Consider the following 17,182-nt stretch of genomic DNA (forward strand, 5'->3'; position numbering starts at 1 on the left):
AGATGACACCACCCTTATGGCAGACAGTGTAGAGGAACTAAAAAGCCTCTTGATGAAAGTGAAAGAGGAGAGTGAAAAAGTTGGCTTAAAGCTCAACATTCAGAAAACGAAGATCATGGCATCTGGTCCCATCACTTCACGGGAAATAGATGGGGAAACAGTGGAAACAGTGTCAGACTTTATTTTGGGGGGCTCCAAAATCACTGCAGATGGTGACTGCAGCCATGAAATTAAAAGACGCTTACTCCTTGGAAGAAAAGTTATGACCAACCTAGATAGCATATTCAAAAGCAGAGACATTACTTTGCTGACTAAGGTCCATCTAGTCAAGGCTATGGTTTTCCCAGTGGTCATGTATGGAGGTGAGAGTTGGACTGTGAAGAAAGCTGAGCACCGAAGAATTGATGCTTTTGAACTGTGGTTCTGGAGGAGACTCTTGAGAGTCCCTTGGACTGCAAGGAGATCAAAGTAGTCCATTCTGAAGGAGATCAGCCCTGGGATTTCTTTGGAAGGAATGATGCTAAAGCTGAAACTCCAGTACTTTGGCCACCTCATGCGAAGAGTTGACTCATTGCAAAAGACTCTGATGCTGGGAGCGATTGGGGGCAGGAGGAGAAGGGGACGACAGAGGATGAGATCGCTGGATGGCATCACTGACTCGATGGACATGAGTCTGGGTGAACTCCGGGAGTTGGTGATGGACAGGGAGGCCTGGTGTGCTGCGATTCATGGGGTTGCAAAGAGTCGGACACCACTGAGTGACTGAACTGAACTGAACTAACTAGGAGATAGTGAAAGACAGAGGACCCTGGCATGCTGTAGTCCATGGGGTCACAAAGATTTGGACATGACTTAGGAACTAAACAACAAATCACGAAAATGTTAAATCTTTATGCTATTTTAAATGAATCTTTCATAAGAATTTTATAATTGCATTCTGAAATACAGTAAACACATACTTGTTATTGGTGGGTTGAAGAAACATGGCTAAAGAAATATAATCAATGCAACTTTATGAATTCTCATTGTCCTTTCAACATTTATCCATAGAAATCTTTCCTGGTTGTTAACTTAAAAAATCATATGATAACTTTATTGCACAGAAACCCTTTTAATAATTTCATTATAAATGTCCAGTGCAATAGTTAAAATCTTCATAACTCATTGAAAAGTAAAGTTTCTGGTAACTTCTCCCCACAAGCCCCAACCACTCTTCCCTTCTCCACCAGTATTGCCAAGTGGTAAGTAGAGCTTTGTTTTGTTTGTTTTTTAATGAAGGGGTATTTTTGGCTCTCCTGCTTTATTCCATTCATAATTTTATTTCATGCTTATAGTCTTTGGGGGGTTAGATTTGGGGCAATGGAATACAGAAAAATTCCTGTTAACTAGAACAGTGATAAGATAATCTGTATAGTCTTTGAGCCTGGCATAGGTTGAAAATCAACCGTGGTCTTCAAGTTGCTTTCCTGGAAAGCTCCAAGAATGGTTATTGGGACTCTCTGGACTATGCATGAGTGGACCACGCAATTGGTCCTATCTCTCTCCTGCTCCTCCAGATGCCCTCTCATCCTCCTATTCCCTACTCCTTCACTCCTAGCCTTTTAGTTACCCACTCTGACACAGTTTCTTGGGCAGGATTCAAGAGGGATTCATTCTTACAATCATTTTTCTGTGGCCCATTTTTTTAAATGAACAATTCTTATGGTCTTTTCTTCTGAAAAAGAGCAGGACAACATTCTGCTGCTAACATCACTCTGGCTTTCTTAACCTGTGTTAGGGACACATTCTAAGTCTCCAGGGTGGGCATAACTTCTGGGTGGTCCCACTGGGGTTGTTCCAAATGTCTGAGGCTAAGAGTAAGTCCTCCATTTAACTGGGTATCCTGTATTTTATCTGGCTACTTTAGTCACCCTTCCTTTGTGGCTGAGTAGAATGTAAAAGCACCTCTCTTCAATATATCCTTTACAAATCTCACTCCAACTTTCCTATTAATCTGGGCTATATCCAGATTCATCAAAAGAAATAGCCAAGGACTAAGGACTAATGTGTTTTGGTATATCCCATAACTCATTAAGTACAAAAAAATCTATCTTAACTCAGCATCTCAGCTGAAATTTTAAATTTAGCTTCTTTTTTAATAAGTGTGATATATTGTACCTTTGTGGGCTATTTTAAAATTCTCTAAAACTTCATATATTTTAAATCCTACTTTGTAGCCATTTACTTTTATGATATCCTTTTATTATAATAAGTTTATATATTTATATCACTTTTATTTTATTCATATGTTTATATGTTTTATACCTATGTGAATGCATAAAAATTATAATTTATATAGCTTATAATGCATGTAATAAATATAATTTTTTTTCTAATGCCTCAATTTTTAGGGACTATAACAGCAGCCCCACTCTTTCTGGAATTGCCCCTTTCCTCGTCACAGGCATGATCTTCTATGACTCTGTTTCAGTCTCAAAGACTAACCCAAGATGGTCTGTGGTCAAAGCCAAGCACACCTGAGTTACAGTCAAGCCAATCATTGTCCACTGGTAATTTATAAAAAATCTGAGAAAAATCAGTTAAACTAAACTTTAATAAATAAAATTCAGAGGCTATAATTAACCATATGTTTTACTTTCTAGAGATAACAGGATTTTAATAATAGATAAGGAGGAATCTGAGACTCTGTTCTATTTATTCTTGTGGTCTAGGTGCTACTCTTGACCTTCTCACACATGGTATGCTTAATTTTTCTTTGTTTTTTTAAGATGATTATTGATTTTTAAAATCTAATCTAGCTGGAGTTACAGTCAATAGATGAAACCAATCAATTGTATCTTGCCTTACAATCAACAGATTGCTTAAATGTTGCAATTTGTTATTTTAATATTGTGGCCAACAAAATAATATCAAGGCTTTTACAAAATGTTGTAAGCAGGGAAGATTATAGGCTTAAAATAGATCAACTAGCTTGCATGAATCAGTCCTGTTTTAGGAACACAGAAGAGAGGCAAACAGAACATTCACAATAGACACAGTTAATACTTGGACAGACCTCACAATGATACTGAAGCCACAAAATAGTCAGAAAACATAAATGGGAGGTAATGCCTGAGTGAAATTATAATTAACTAGGATAAGAAAATAAAGGCTAAGAGTACAAGTTCTAAAAATCCTTAAACAGATCAAACATTCTTGAATGCTTTTTAAAAACTGATTTTATATAAGGAATTAAAATTAGAGTGAAAATCCCTGCCTATATGAACATTAAGCAGTGGCAGTGTTTGATACTTTTATTGTGTGTGTGCTTAAACCACACTTCTTACAATGACATCTGGATAACTGAAAATGTACAATTACCTATCTTATCTTCACTGTAACATATTCCATACTGGCTCCAATAAATATTTTAGGCAAATGGTTTGGTAATCTATTCCTTGCCTCTTTCAGAGCTTTCCCCCTTATTTTATTAATGTCTCTCCAAAAGCTTCCTGGAGGTCTTTTGCTATTTTCTATGGCACAGATACTTAAACGGTTACTTCTGCACTCTGTATTACCATTCACAATAGTTAACACACCATGATATAATCAGGTGTGAATCTCATAAATCACCTTTATAGGCATTCACTAAAGTGTCTTCTTTGGCAGGCACCATACAGACAATAAAAATTTTTGTCTGTTTTATAATTTTTATTTCCATTTTTATGTTATTTTATTCATATTTTCTGACCTCCCAGGTGGTGCTGGTGGTAAAAAAAAACTTGCCTACTAATGCAGGAGACAAAAAGACACTGGTTCAATCCCAGGAAGATCCCCTGGAGAAGGAAATGTTAACCCACTCCAGTATTCTCGCTTAGAGAATCTGATGGACAGAGGAACCTGGTAGGTTACAGTCCATGGGTTCTCAGAGTTGGACATGACTGAAGGGGCTTAGCACACACACATTCATATTTTCTCAGTTCAGTTCAGTCACTCAGTTGTGTCCGACTCTTTGAGACCCCATGGACTGCAGCACTCCAGGTCTCCCTGTCCATCACCAACTTCCAGAGTTTACTCAAACTCATGTCCATTGAGTCAATGATGCCATCCAACCATCTCATCCTCTGTCGTCCACTTCTCCTCCTGCCTTCAATCTTTCCCAGCATCAGGGTCTTTTCAAACGAGTCAGCTCTTCGCATCAGGTAGCCAAAGTATTGGAGTTTCAGCTTCAACATCAGTCCTTCCAATGAATATTCAGGACTGATTTCCTTTAGGATGGACTGGTTGGATCTCATTTCAGTCCAAAGGACTCTCAAGAGTCTTCTCCAACACCACAGTTCAAAAGCATCAATTCTTCTGCGCTCAGCCTTCTTATAGTCACATCCATACATGACTACTGGAAATATTATAGCCTTGACTACATGAACCTTTGTTGGCAAAGTAATGTCTCTGATTTTCAATATGCTGTCTAGGTTGGTCATAACTTTTCTTCCAAGGAGTAAGCGTCTTTTAATTTCATGGCTGCAGTCACATTTCCTAAACAGAGAAAAAGTGTTTCCTCTTTCATATCTACTGTTTTGCAAATAAAATCCATGTAATTTTATGAAAGAATTTTAACTTCCAGAATTACTATATAATTCATTTAATATTTATCAAGTTTGTTATTATCTTCCTTCATTTCAGAGGTCACATAACCAAAAAATAAACAGAAAACCACATCTGAGATGTCATATATCACATATACTATAAACAAGGTAGAAAGCTACAAATAATCCAACTGAAAAAAAATAAGTGTAAAACATTTGTATTCTGAGGAAACCAACATGCAGCTGTATTAGAATATTTTTTTCTGTGGTGTTCATAAAAATTTCAAAAATTCAGAAAAAAATGTAATGATAAAAATACAGAGCCCTCTAAGAACTCTGCCTCTGAAAGAACAATAGAGGGGAAATAGGTGATGAGTAATGGTATATCCAAAAAAAAAAAAAAGAGAGAGAGAGAGAGAGAAGGAAAACAAGACAAAATAGCTAGTGAAACACAAGAAGAATATGATTTTCTCCTTGGGGGCAAACTGAACATCAACCTGCTTGACAAAATGAAAGACACACAATTGAATATGGGAGATATTACCATTGGCAAAGTACTTATTATTGCAATATGGATATAGAAAATAACAGCTATCATACAAAGGGACTTTGAAAGGACCAGACTTTAACATAAATTAATTAAGGTTAGGGGAGAAGGTCTCTTTGATAGAGCAAGCATTAGGAACTCATCTTTTAGTCAAGTAATAAACCTAGTAGCAGGCTTTACACTACTTCAAAGCAAAAAACAAAGCAGGTAGCAGGGAAGGCTGTTATGGTACATTGCAGTTTGAAAAGAAGAATTCAAGATTGGTTATTTGTAAATTAAGTTAGTTAATTTTACTTGAAAAGGAAAAAAATGAAAAAGAATTAAAAAGTTTCCTATCTGTATTTTATATATTTTGAAAAACAACTTCCAATTTTCTCTTATTAGCTATTAGATAGTGTTGTAACTTCTACTTTCCATTTAATACATTATTAAAAAGTTTACATATTATATAATAGTGATATGGTGAAGTGAGGATATGTTTGTTTTTTTTTAATATTTCGTCTTTGAGGAGCCACTGCTTCTATATATATGTCTGGACCTGGGTTCTGCAGTCACAGTTACTTCTCCCTGCTTTTATTTCACTCCCACTTCATTACATGGCTCCAACAAATGATGATCCTCAATGACCAGTGAGCATAGTCTTCTTATACAGTTTGTTGTATCTAAGGATGTCTGGCCAAGGCAGTAAGTGGGGCCTGAAATCTAGCCATGTTTCTTTCCCCAAGCTGTGTACCTTGGCATGGGGTATGTATGCCCGAAGAAAGGTCACCTTTCTCTAGTTCTCATAAAGGCTCCATCTGCTTGCCAAGCTGTTCACCTGCAGGGCTACCTCTACCTAGTAGGGAAGTCATTTGTTCATTTGTACAAAGGCTATGGAGCCATATGGGCTAGCAGAGGTCCCGCTAATGAAGAAACTCCATACTCTTTGCCTCAGTAATTGTTTCATGGATGGACCCAAGCTCAAATCTGGCCAATCAGAATATTCCCTTGAACTTTTACTTCACTATTAGCTTGAAATATTGCATTTAATGGCCAGGGTTGCAAAATTGAAGGATGATTGCAGCCATGTTCCTCATCATTTGCAGGGTCTATATGCAGCATTAAGCAAACACAACGAGGAAAGAGAGCTAAGAGACGGAAAAAAAGGGAACAAGCTCTGATTTGAATCCCTGGTTCCAGCCCTCACTGAAATAACTACCAGCATTTCCCAGCTACAGGAGCCAGTGGATTCTTGCTTAATTAACTTGTTGCAAGTTGAGTTTCTGTTATGTTCAAACAAAAGAGTTCTGACATACACTGGTGGTATAGTGATTAGTTCAGTTGTTGCAATTCATTAGAAAGGATGTTGTACATAATGGAATGCTACCAACCTCCCCCTAATAGCAGTGCTCCAGTTACTATGTGATAGCAAGCATCTGTTGCCTTTCAACCTGAACCTGTATATAAAGGCAGGTGTTTTCAGATTAAATGACTGAGTATAGTGGCATGAAGTTAGTCAGGAAAGGATCTCTGAAGACAGATGAATGCTTTTTCCCAATCTAAAAGTAAAGAAACTGGATTGGCAAAAGAATGAAATGGAAGATTCCTTAATTTGAGGAAAGAACAGGAGAAAAGGCACAAAGAAACAAGTTAGAGATATATATTATGACTCTCTTTTAAATTTCAAAGGAATGAATTTATTAGCTCACTTCTGAAAGTCTCCATGGATAGTAGGGAAGCAGGATTGTTCTGATTTGTATTTAGATATGATCGTCTGGAGTCTCTCTTTTCTCTCCTCTCAGAGAGGGAACTGCTCTTTCTTTGTTATTCTAGCATAAGTCTTAGGAGTAATTATCACTGAGTTATTATGCTGGTTAGGTCATAGGTCCAAGCTTCACTGGATCTGAATGGCCAAGATAATGTGAAGCTCTGATCTGTATTACCTGTAGTTGAGCATAGAGGCTCACCATCTGACCAAACACATTGATAAGTGTTTGCCCAAGAAAGGAGGGGCAACTATTACTAGAAAAAGGAAAATAGATGTTTGATAGATTAAATATCCAAAGTCCAAAGAAGAGGATGAGATGATTGGCTAGGTGACAAAGAGTGAATCTATTAGACAGCATAAAAAAATGAGGTTGGATAAACGAGGGGACCAAGTTCAAGAAATACTGAAGTGTTTTAAATTTGAAGTATATGAATATTAGTATTGCACATAAAAATGGAGTTTGCACATGGTTATCTGTTTGGCACTGGAGAAATATCTATGATGAGGTGTGCCTCTTCTGAACAGGGAACTCATGTAATTTATATTCCAAGCTGCGACATTTTCAAGAGTAAAAGGGGAATAGTCTTAATGATTACACTAGAAAAAAGAGGCATCAGTTGGGACTTTACCATGGAAAATGGGGGACAGATGGCTATTCTCTTCTCAGGAAAGTGGCCAGAAAGAGTAGCTTAGACACTATTTCATGGGCAGTGGCATTTGACCCTGTTATCATAGCCAGAATCAATTCCAAGCATCTGTGACTAAACTTAAGGCAGTCACCTATAGCTGAATATAAGAAGGACCAGGAGATTGGCAGGAAAATCTGTGCCAGAATGAATACTTCATCAGCTGGTAATCTATGAATACAAAGCCAACTGGATTCTCTTGAGGTGTGTTAGATTCAAGACACAGAGCAAGAATGGTTGGAATGAAGAAAAAAAAAATTTCTTTTTTAAATCAGGGATAATATAGTGTATTAGTTAGTGTGGGCTAAAGGTCTATAAAAGACAGAAACACATATAAGTCTAAACCAATGGAAGTTGTATCTTATTCCTGTGACAATCCCAAATGAGTGTCCTAGTTAGTGGGAACTCTCTTCACACAGGGATCCTGAGAGTAGGACTGTTTCTACTCTGTGGCTTTGTTGTCCCCAAGTCACAGATTAGAATTACTATCTGTACCATCAGGAGGGATTGATTAAGACATTGGAGGAACCAAAAAGTTTTTCTTAAAAGTCTTGGCCAAAAATGGCCCATATCATTTCTATTCACTTTCCACAGATAAGAAGTAGTCACAGGATACAACTACCACTAGAAGCAAGGATGGGAATAGGGTCCTTTTCTTGGGAAAGGAAGTATGGCTAGGATAACTCTATACCAAGTAAAGGACTTCAGGAGTCTACTAGTGGTCTTTGTCCCAGGCTATAAACAGAGCCTCAGCAAAACACCTGAGAGATAGAAAGATGGGCAGTTACAGTGAGTTAAAAATGGATATTTGCATAAGAAGCAGAGACAGAGAAATGTTGACTAAGCCTTCTGAGCCCAGCCTCCATAAATTGGTGTTTGAAGTATTTTCTCCTGACCTGCTCTTTTTGTTTACAGCAGTATGTGCTTACACGCATTAATTTGGAGGAAATTATCTAAGAATTTTGTAACCTTATCAAGCTTAAGATCCACCTCTCTAAATTCCTCAAGCAATACTGTCTACTTCTATGGCTTCGATTACAGTTTACACTGTTTATGTCTTCAGGACAGACTTCTCTCCTGAGCTCCAGCCTGGCATATCTAATAGCACTGCACAGCTCCACTGTATCTCATAAATACACAACTCAGCATCCCTGCACTGAATTCATCACTCACCCTCCTCCAGCTTGCTCCTCTGTGTTTGCATTGCAGTGAACAGCACTACCATTCATCTGCATGTTCTGATGGGAAAGTTGTGAATCAGCCCTAAATCTCTTTCTCACACCTCATAGAATTGATCAGGAACTGGAGCTCACCTCCTTCTGTGGCGGGAAGCCACCCACATGACTTCATCTGCTGCAGGTTTCATAATCCAGTTCATCTCTTCTTGCCCAGATTTTACAGGAGACTTTAACATATTTTTTCTACCATAAGTTTAGTCCTTCTATTTATTCTTTACACATCAGATAGAGGGATCATTCAAGTCCTATTAATATATATACATATATAGGAGAAAGCAATGACACCCCACTCTAGTACTCTTGCCTGGAATATCCATGGACGGAGGAGCCTGGTAGGCTGCAGTCCATGGGGTTGCTAAGAGTTGGACACGACTGAGCGACTTCACTTTCACTTTTTACTTTCATGACATGTAGAAGGAAATGGCAACCCACTCCAGTGTTCTTGCCTGGAGAATCTCAGGGGCAGGGGAGCCTAGTGGGCTGCTGTCTCTGGGGTCGCACAGAGTCAGACATGACTAAAGCGACTTAGCAGCAGCAGCAGCAGCATTTCATAATATATATATATATATCTCCATATCTTCTAAATAACTCTTATTTACCATAATGTGGCCTGTAAGGCCCTTTCATCAGTCAGGTTCCAATCAGGAAAACAGAATCCACCCAACTTAATTAAAAAAGGGATAGTGAATATAATAAACAATTACAAAGGAGTTGAGAGAAACAAAAAGAAATCTAGGCGATACTGAGACAGGTAGAAACTGGCAACAGCAGGAAGCCACTACACTCTACAGTGGCATGAACAGGAGATCAAGTAATATTGTCTGAATTCAGAGTCAAGAATTACTAAAAGAAGATGGAAATTCTGCAGGAACTTGTCTGACAGGAGCTGGGACTACGGATAAAGAGGGTCTGGTGAAAGCTGGGATCATGAAGAAGATGCAGCCCCTTCAGAGAAAGAGAGAGAAGACCACTCTGACTTCTCGTCTCCTGCTCTGCACCACTGCACCTTCAATCACTTAACTTACCTGGAAGCCAACTGGCAAGGAGCCTGCGTAACATACTTTCAGAACACAAGACCATTAGGAAATGAATGTGCACAACTTCATATTCTGGCCCTGCTTATCTTTCCAGCTTTAGCCCTGCCACTACCCCCTCCCTAGCATACTCTGCACTTCACCCCAAGAACCTCATTTCAGTTTCCTCCATACTCTGTTCCCTCCGTGTTTGTACATCCTTTCACCCCAATCCAGAAGGGCCAGAAAAGAGGACACACTTTTGCCTTCTCTGAAGTGCCTGGATATCCCCAGCAATGCTTTGGGTCTTAGTTTAAGTATCACACCTCTGGAAAGTCTATTTTGGTCTCCAAATGTGAACTAGATACCCTTAATATATGAGCTCTTAAGAGTCTATAATAAATTCCCATTACAGCATTTATAAAAAAAATTAATTAAAACATGACATAAAGATTGATATTTTCCAACTTACTATGTTCTGAGCCAGCTTACAAATTCTATACATGGAACAACAGACTGGTTCCAAATCGAGAAAGGAGTACATCAAGGCTGTATATTGTCACCCTGTCTATTTAACTTATATGCAGAGTACATCATGAGAAATGCTGGACTGAGTGAAGGACAAGCTGGAATCAAGATTGCCGGGAGAATTATCAATAAGCTCAGATAAGAGATGACACCACACTTACGGTAGAAAGCAAAGAAGAACTAAAGAGCATCTTGATGAAAGTGAAAGAGGAGAGTGAAAAAGTTTGCTTAAAACTCAACATTCAGAAAACTAAGATCCTGTCTCATCACTTCATGTTAAATAGATGGGGAAACAGTGGAAACAGTGATGGATTTTATTTTTTCAGCTCCAAAAATCACTACAGATGGTTATTTCAGCCTTGAAATTAAAAGACACTTGCTCCTTAGAAGAAAATATAAGACCAAACTAGACAGCATATTAAAAAGTAGAGACATTGCTTTGCCAACAAAGGTCCGTATAGTCCAAACTATGGTTTTTCCAGTAGTCGTGTATGGATGTGAGAGCTGGACTATAAACAAAGAATTGATGCTTTTTAACTGTGCTGTTGGAGAAAACTCTTGAGAGTCCCTTGGACTACAAGGAGATCCAACCAGTCCATCCTAAAGGAGATCAGTCCTGAATATTCATTGGAAGGACTGATGCTGAAGCTAAAACTCCAATACGTTGGCCACCTGATGCGAAGAACTGACTCATTGGAAAAAACCCTGATACAGGGAAAGACTGAAGGTAGGAGGAGAAGGGGACGACAGAGGATGAGATGGTTGGATGGCATCATGGACTCAATGGATATGAGTTTGAGAAAACTCTGGTAATTGGTGATGGATAGGGAGGCCTGGCGTGCTGCAGTCCATGGGGTCACAGAGTCAGACATGACTGAGAGATGCTAGTCACCATAGCATACAGTTGCTGCTCAATAACTATCCCTAAACTGACTGTGTGGATCAACAAATGAATGTGGTAAGTCAGAAAATAACAGAGGTTGACAGGGAGTGGTGCCCATCCCTGCTGTGGAACTTCAGCGAGGATTTCACTGCTGTTATATTTTGAAAGACAAAGGATACTGTTCAAATTTTCCATGACTTCTGAATGTGTGATAGCTACCTGGGTTTTTGTCTGTCTTATTTCACTTCTACCCTTACTTCCTCACTCCTTGAGACAACACACAACTTACTGTATTAAATAGATGAAGGAGAAAGACACAAGAAACCAGAAACCCAGCTAAAGGGCTATTGTAGAAATTTATGCATGAGTTTATAGGACAAATAAATTAAATATGAGAAAAGAATAATAAAGATAATATTAAACATGGAAATAGTTTGATTTGGAAATAAAGGAAAGAAAGGAGTAATCAGAGAAAGCCATACTTACCTGAGAAATTACTAGAAAAATTTATCCCAATCCAGTTTAGATGCTTCCCTTTGTACTCATTTGTAAGAAAAAAGCAACAACAAAAATTAGCTAAAGAAAAGCTAATACTACCACATTCTAGAAAAAAAGTGCATAGTTCACTAATAGTTATTTTAAATACAATATATACCTCAAATAAAAAACAAGAGTCAGTATGGTTCTGGCTTTAATCATCACTTTCTCAGTCACAAGTAGGTTGGGTGGCATCTCTCTCCCTCCTAATCCCACATATTGATTCTGCTGCTGGAAGCTGAGACAACTCTTCTAGGAAGTGCTATTATCACTCTCTGTTGGAATGATCATTTTTTATTATGATAGTTCATTTGTATGCAGGTTTTTTTTCATTTTAGTTCATCGATAATTTCTTTCCTAGCCATGTAGATTTGTTCTTGCCTCTTCTATTTCTAAACCTAATTTCTGTTACACAAATTTATGATGATTAAATTCTTCAGGGCTTCTAGTGTGACTGACTTAATATGTGAATGTGCTGTGCTTGTAATCTTCTGTTCTGTGTTGGAGAGGGTTTCAATTACTCCTATCTGTGAGCAGAACATCTTCTAGAGTAGACCATGAGGAACATTTCTTGATATACAGTGCTCCTTTCCAATGGCTTCTTGTCTCTATGCTGTAGTTATTAACCTGAGCAGCTAGAGATAAAAATCTCATGCTCTGTAATAAAACTCTGCTTCACTAGGTCTTTGCTTACTGTATACTGGTTCCATATATTATCAATATTAAATAAAGAAGCAAATAAAAATTGAAGTAGGATATGTTTACAAAAGATTACAGAGTTCAGTCATGAAAAAACACCAATATATGTATGTTCTCAAACAAGCACTACTTGAACAAACTTGTCATTAAATCTAAACTTGTGACTATGGATATTAAAAATCAATAACATATATGCCTTAAAATATAAACTCATTGAGTTTTTAAATTCAAATATAAGATCAACAATGATATTACTTGTAAAATAATTCAGTACTTTGAAACTGGCTTTATGAAAAGTGAAAAATGTCTTCAAACAAGAGAAAGGAAGCTAGAAGTAAAGGTAGAGATCAGCTTGCAGGATATTTTAGGAAAACTTCCTATATCTCATATATCTTGTCACTCAATTTCCCACATGACTGTACACAAAGCAACTGTACAGCCAAGAAGACAAATAACAAACAAAAACATTACCACAAGAGTTCCTAGCTGCATTTCACAGTCAGGCAGGAGTTCTACTGAGGAAGCTGATTTTATGTTGCTCTGAATAAGATAAAATACATTTTCCAAACACAGGCATAGCAATGTCACCTGAAAATTCTGGTTAGACATAAGCCATAGGCAATTTTTATCTAATGGAGATAAATATATTAACCCATGGGGTTTGTTGTGAGGATTAAATAATATAAAGTATATATAACACCTTCTATGGGTTGAATTATGTTCCCCTATAATTCATGTTGGAGTCCTAGCCCCCAGTACCTCAGAATGTGATCTTACTTTAGGGTTGTTGCAGATGTAATTAAATTAAGCTTTGGCCATACTGGAGTAGAAAGGGCCACTATACCAATGACTGATGTCCTTATAGAAAGGTAGATGAAGGCAGAAAATACCTTCAGTCTTTTACAAGCCAAGGAAGACCAGAGATTGCCAGCAAACTATCAGAGGTAGGATATAAGCATGGAACAGATACTTCTCCACAGCTCTCAGAAGGAACCAATCTTGCAATACCTTGGTGGACTTCTAGCTTCTAGACCTGCGAGACAATATATTACTGTTGCTTAGGCCTCCCATCAGTGTTGTTTGGTTATGGTAGCTATAATAGACTAATACGATATCTAAAAAAAGACTGGTATATAGTGGAGATTCAACTGATGACAGTGCCTCAATGACAAACTTGTGTGAACACATTCATGTAAATAAAGGGATATAGAGGTATATATTCCTGTGTAAAGGAATGTGGAAGCATATTAAGGGCTACATCAGAAGTTTCATAGTAATTTTAAGGACTGGGATGCCAAATCTCTAGTTTCCTGGAGGAGAAAGGAGAGCAAGATAGGAACCTAGGACAAAAGGAACTGAGACATTCGACAAGACCATAACAAGGCACTCATAATTTAGGAATTCGGTTCATCCAGTTGACAGAATAATCTTTGGACAAAAAGAATGAAAATGTGGGTACTGGGATTCAGTTCAGTTCAGTTCAGTTCAGCCACTCAGTCGTGTCCAACTCTTTGCGACCCCATGAACCGCAGCACGCCAGGCCTCCCTGTCCATCACCAACTCCTGGAGTTCACTCAGATTCACGTCCATCGAGTCGGTGATGCCATCCAGCCATCTCATCCTCTGTCGTCCCCTTCTCCTCCTGCCCCCAATCGCTCCCAGCATCAGTCTTTTCCAATGAGTCAACTCTACTGGGATTAGGGTCACATTAGTCATTCATCATTTCTAGAGTATCCATCATATATTCAAACACTTTGCTAGATACAGAGGGCACAAGAATAAACAGCTCCTGCCGTTTATACTCAACAGCTAACAGCCTACTTCGGAGGAAGTCATAAAGATGTCATAAAAATTACCATTAGGATATAAAGTAGAAATAATCTGTAATGAGCAAAATAATCCCAGATTCAATGAGGATTCAGACGTGGAAGGAACTATGTGGTTAATGTTATCAACTGTCACTATGAAGCCATACTGAGCCAACACTTTATGGAGTCCCTTGCATCTTTTCTTAGATAGAGCAACTTCATTATTTGGGCTGAACTATGGTCACCAGCATTGAATAAAATCTGAGTAATTCATTATGACATCTTTTCTCTAGAGTTTGCTATGTGCCTGACACCTAAGGCACACATGCTTTTGGTGAGTAATGTATTTGTTCCTGCCTTTTAGCAGTATCTTTATTATAAGCAAAAACATCTTTTTTGTGGGCCTAGTTAGAATATGCTCAATGACCTTTCTTGAAAATTCTACAAAGGTAGATACTAAACTCAAAAAACTTCATAGCACCCACCATAGAAACTGGTGGTGGTGGTGCTTACTCACTCAGTCGTGCGCAACTCTTTGAGACCTGGGCTCCTCTGTCATTGGGATTCTCCAGGCAAGAATACTGGAGTAGGTTGCCATTTCCTCCTCTAGGGGATCTTACTGACCCAGGGAATGAATCCATGTCTCTTACCTCTCCTGCATTGGCAGGTGGATTCTTTATACCGTGCCACCTGGGAAGCCCACCACCATAGGGATGAGCCCCATTTAATTCATAACCATATAACAGAATTGGTCAAAATATATTATGGTTAGTCATTTCCAGTTCTTTGTGTTTAAAAATTGCGTACAATGAAAGGAAACAATTTGCTTTTGCACTCCTAAACATGTTATTTCCATGAGTCCAGTATGTTGTTTTATGTGCAGGACCCATACCATGAAGTGTGTCCTCCTGTTGTTGGGGAATAATACAAGAAAAGGACAAAATCAAGGCAATGTAGAGTAGTATCAGGAGTACACAGTGTTATTTTTGTTGCACAGGGCCTGCAACTTTCAGGAGGTGCGCGTGCATGTTGACACAGCATGAAGGAGCAGTCTAGCAGCTATGCAGTTCAGAGGTTTCTCACACAGGTGGAGGTGAGGTGACAGGCTCAGTGACAGGTCATGACGCTTGAGGCTCAGAGACAGTACTTTGGTTCTGGGCCATGTTATGAAGGCCTGAGATGTGTGACAGGTAGTGACAAAATGACTCCAGCTGTGGGGATTAGCAAAGGAGAAAAGACAGATGTTTACGTGGACTAAGAAACAAGCAAAGAGTCATACCCCAGAGGATCAGAACAAAAAAAGTACATAATACAGGCCAGAACTCCCCTATGAGAAAGGATCTAGAAGAAAGGGGTGACAAGAAGTTGGGGACAACAAGAAATAGAGCAACATTTCAATAGTTATGATGATATGTAGACTTCCTGTGACAAAAGAGTCTAATATTCCTCCTACCCTCTTTCCAGGGACTAAAAATGGCCTCAGCCAAACGGATGCCAGCAAAAACACCTGGTTAGTGGAGATGTGAGGTTATCAAAATCAAGGCAGTTTATAAAAAAAGTGTGTACATATTTAGAAAGATAAGGGTAACATATAGTTTGCAAGTTGCATTTTAAAGATGGAATTTTGAAAAGCTCCTGGAAAGGTTTTGATTCATGTTTAGCCAAATTAATATACTCATGATTCATATATGTAAAGTTATTACTGCCCCTTTAAATATAGCTAACATATCTTATTTACATTTTATAAGCAAAAAAGATGATGGTGCAGGATAGCAGATGTCATGCTTTAGTGTCCCAAGAAACTCATTCTCTTTTCAAGCTAAATTCAGCTACTAAAACTTTATAGTCAAGTATTAAGATGCCTGGGGAAACAAAGGTACTGGGCAAAGATCCTAGCAGATATTTCTAGAAGCAGGAGAGGTGATCTTGAGTCTAAAGTAAAATGAAATCATGAATATAGATTCATAACTAACTTTGAGTCATTAGGAAAATAAAAATCTACATGTCTGAAATAATAAGAAAATGTTTGATTAAAAGGTAAGATGTAAATAACTTTAAGTCAGTTTTTTTTTTTTTTAATGGACTCAACGTTATTTTAAGGCAATGGTTCTCCAAGTGTGTTTCTGGAACCGACAGTATCAATATCCCCTAGGAAATCTGTGAGAAATGCAAACTCTCAGCACCCTATTCCAGACCTGCTGGATCAGAAATTCTTAAAATGGGGTCAGCAACCCAGGTTTTAACAAGCCCCCAGGTGCACAATTGACAAATTTAGAAAATGAATGTATAGTATACACACCTGAATGGAATTTCAGATAACAAATGATTAATTTTTCATGTGTCCAATGTGATATTTGGGACATATACTAAAAAAAAATGCACTGTTTATATCAAATTCAAATTTAACTGGACATCTTTTATTGTATCCTACAATCTTATCCAGGCAACTGTGATACAAATTAAATGCTGAGAATTTTAGTGTAGATCTCACAGCAATGTTCAAAAAATAGTCTCTTCTTTGACCATAGAGCAGATGATACTAAAAGAATTAGTATCTGGTGCAAGCATCTGTCTGCATCTGTCTGACAGAATGTTGAATTCAGTTTTAAAATATTTTTGTTTGGCCAAATGTATATGTTTTTGCTTCTTCTTTGTGTTTGGATACTTAATTGCAACTAAAGCCTTTGACTGTGTGGATCACAATAAACTGTAGAAAATTCTTAAAGAGATGGGAATATCAGACCACCTGACCTTCCTCTTGAGAAACCTGTATGCAGGTCAGGAAGCAACAGTTAGAACTGGACATGGAACAACAGACTGGTTAAAAATAGGAAAAGGAGCACGTCAAGGCTGTATATTGTCACCCTGCTTATTTAACTAATATGCAGAGTACATCATGAGAAACGCTGGGCTGGAAGAAGCACAAGCTGG

Source organism: Capricornis sumatraensis, chromosome 7 (genome assembly GCF_032405125.1).
Source record: "Capricornis sumatraensis isolate serow.1 chromosome 7, serow.2, whole genome shotgun sequence".
NCBI classification, from domain to species: Eukaryota; Metazoa; Chordata; class Mammalia; order Artiodactyla; family Bovidae; genus Capricornis; species Capricornis sumatraensis.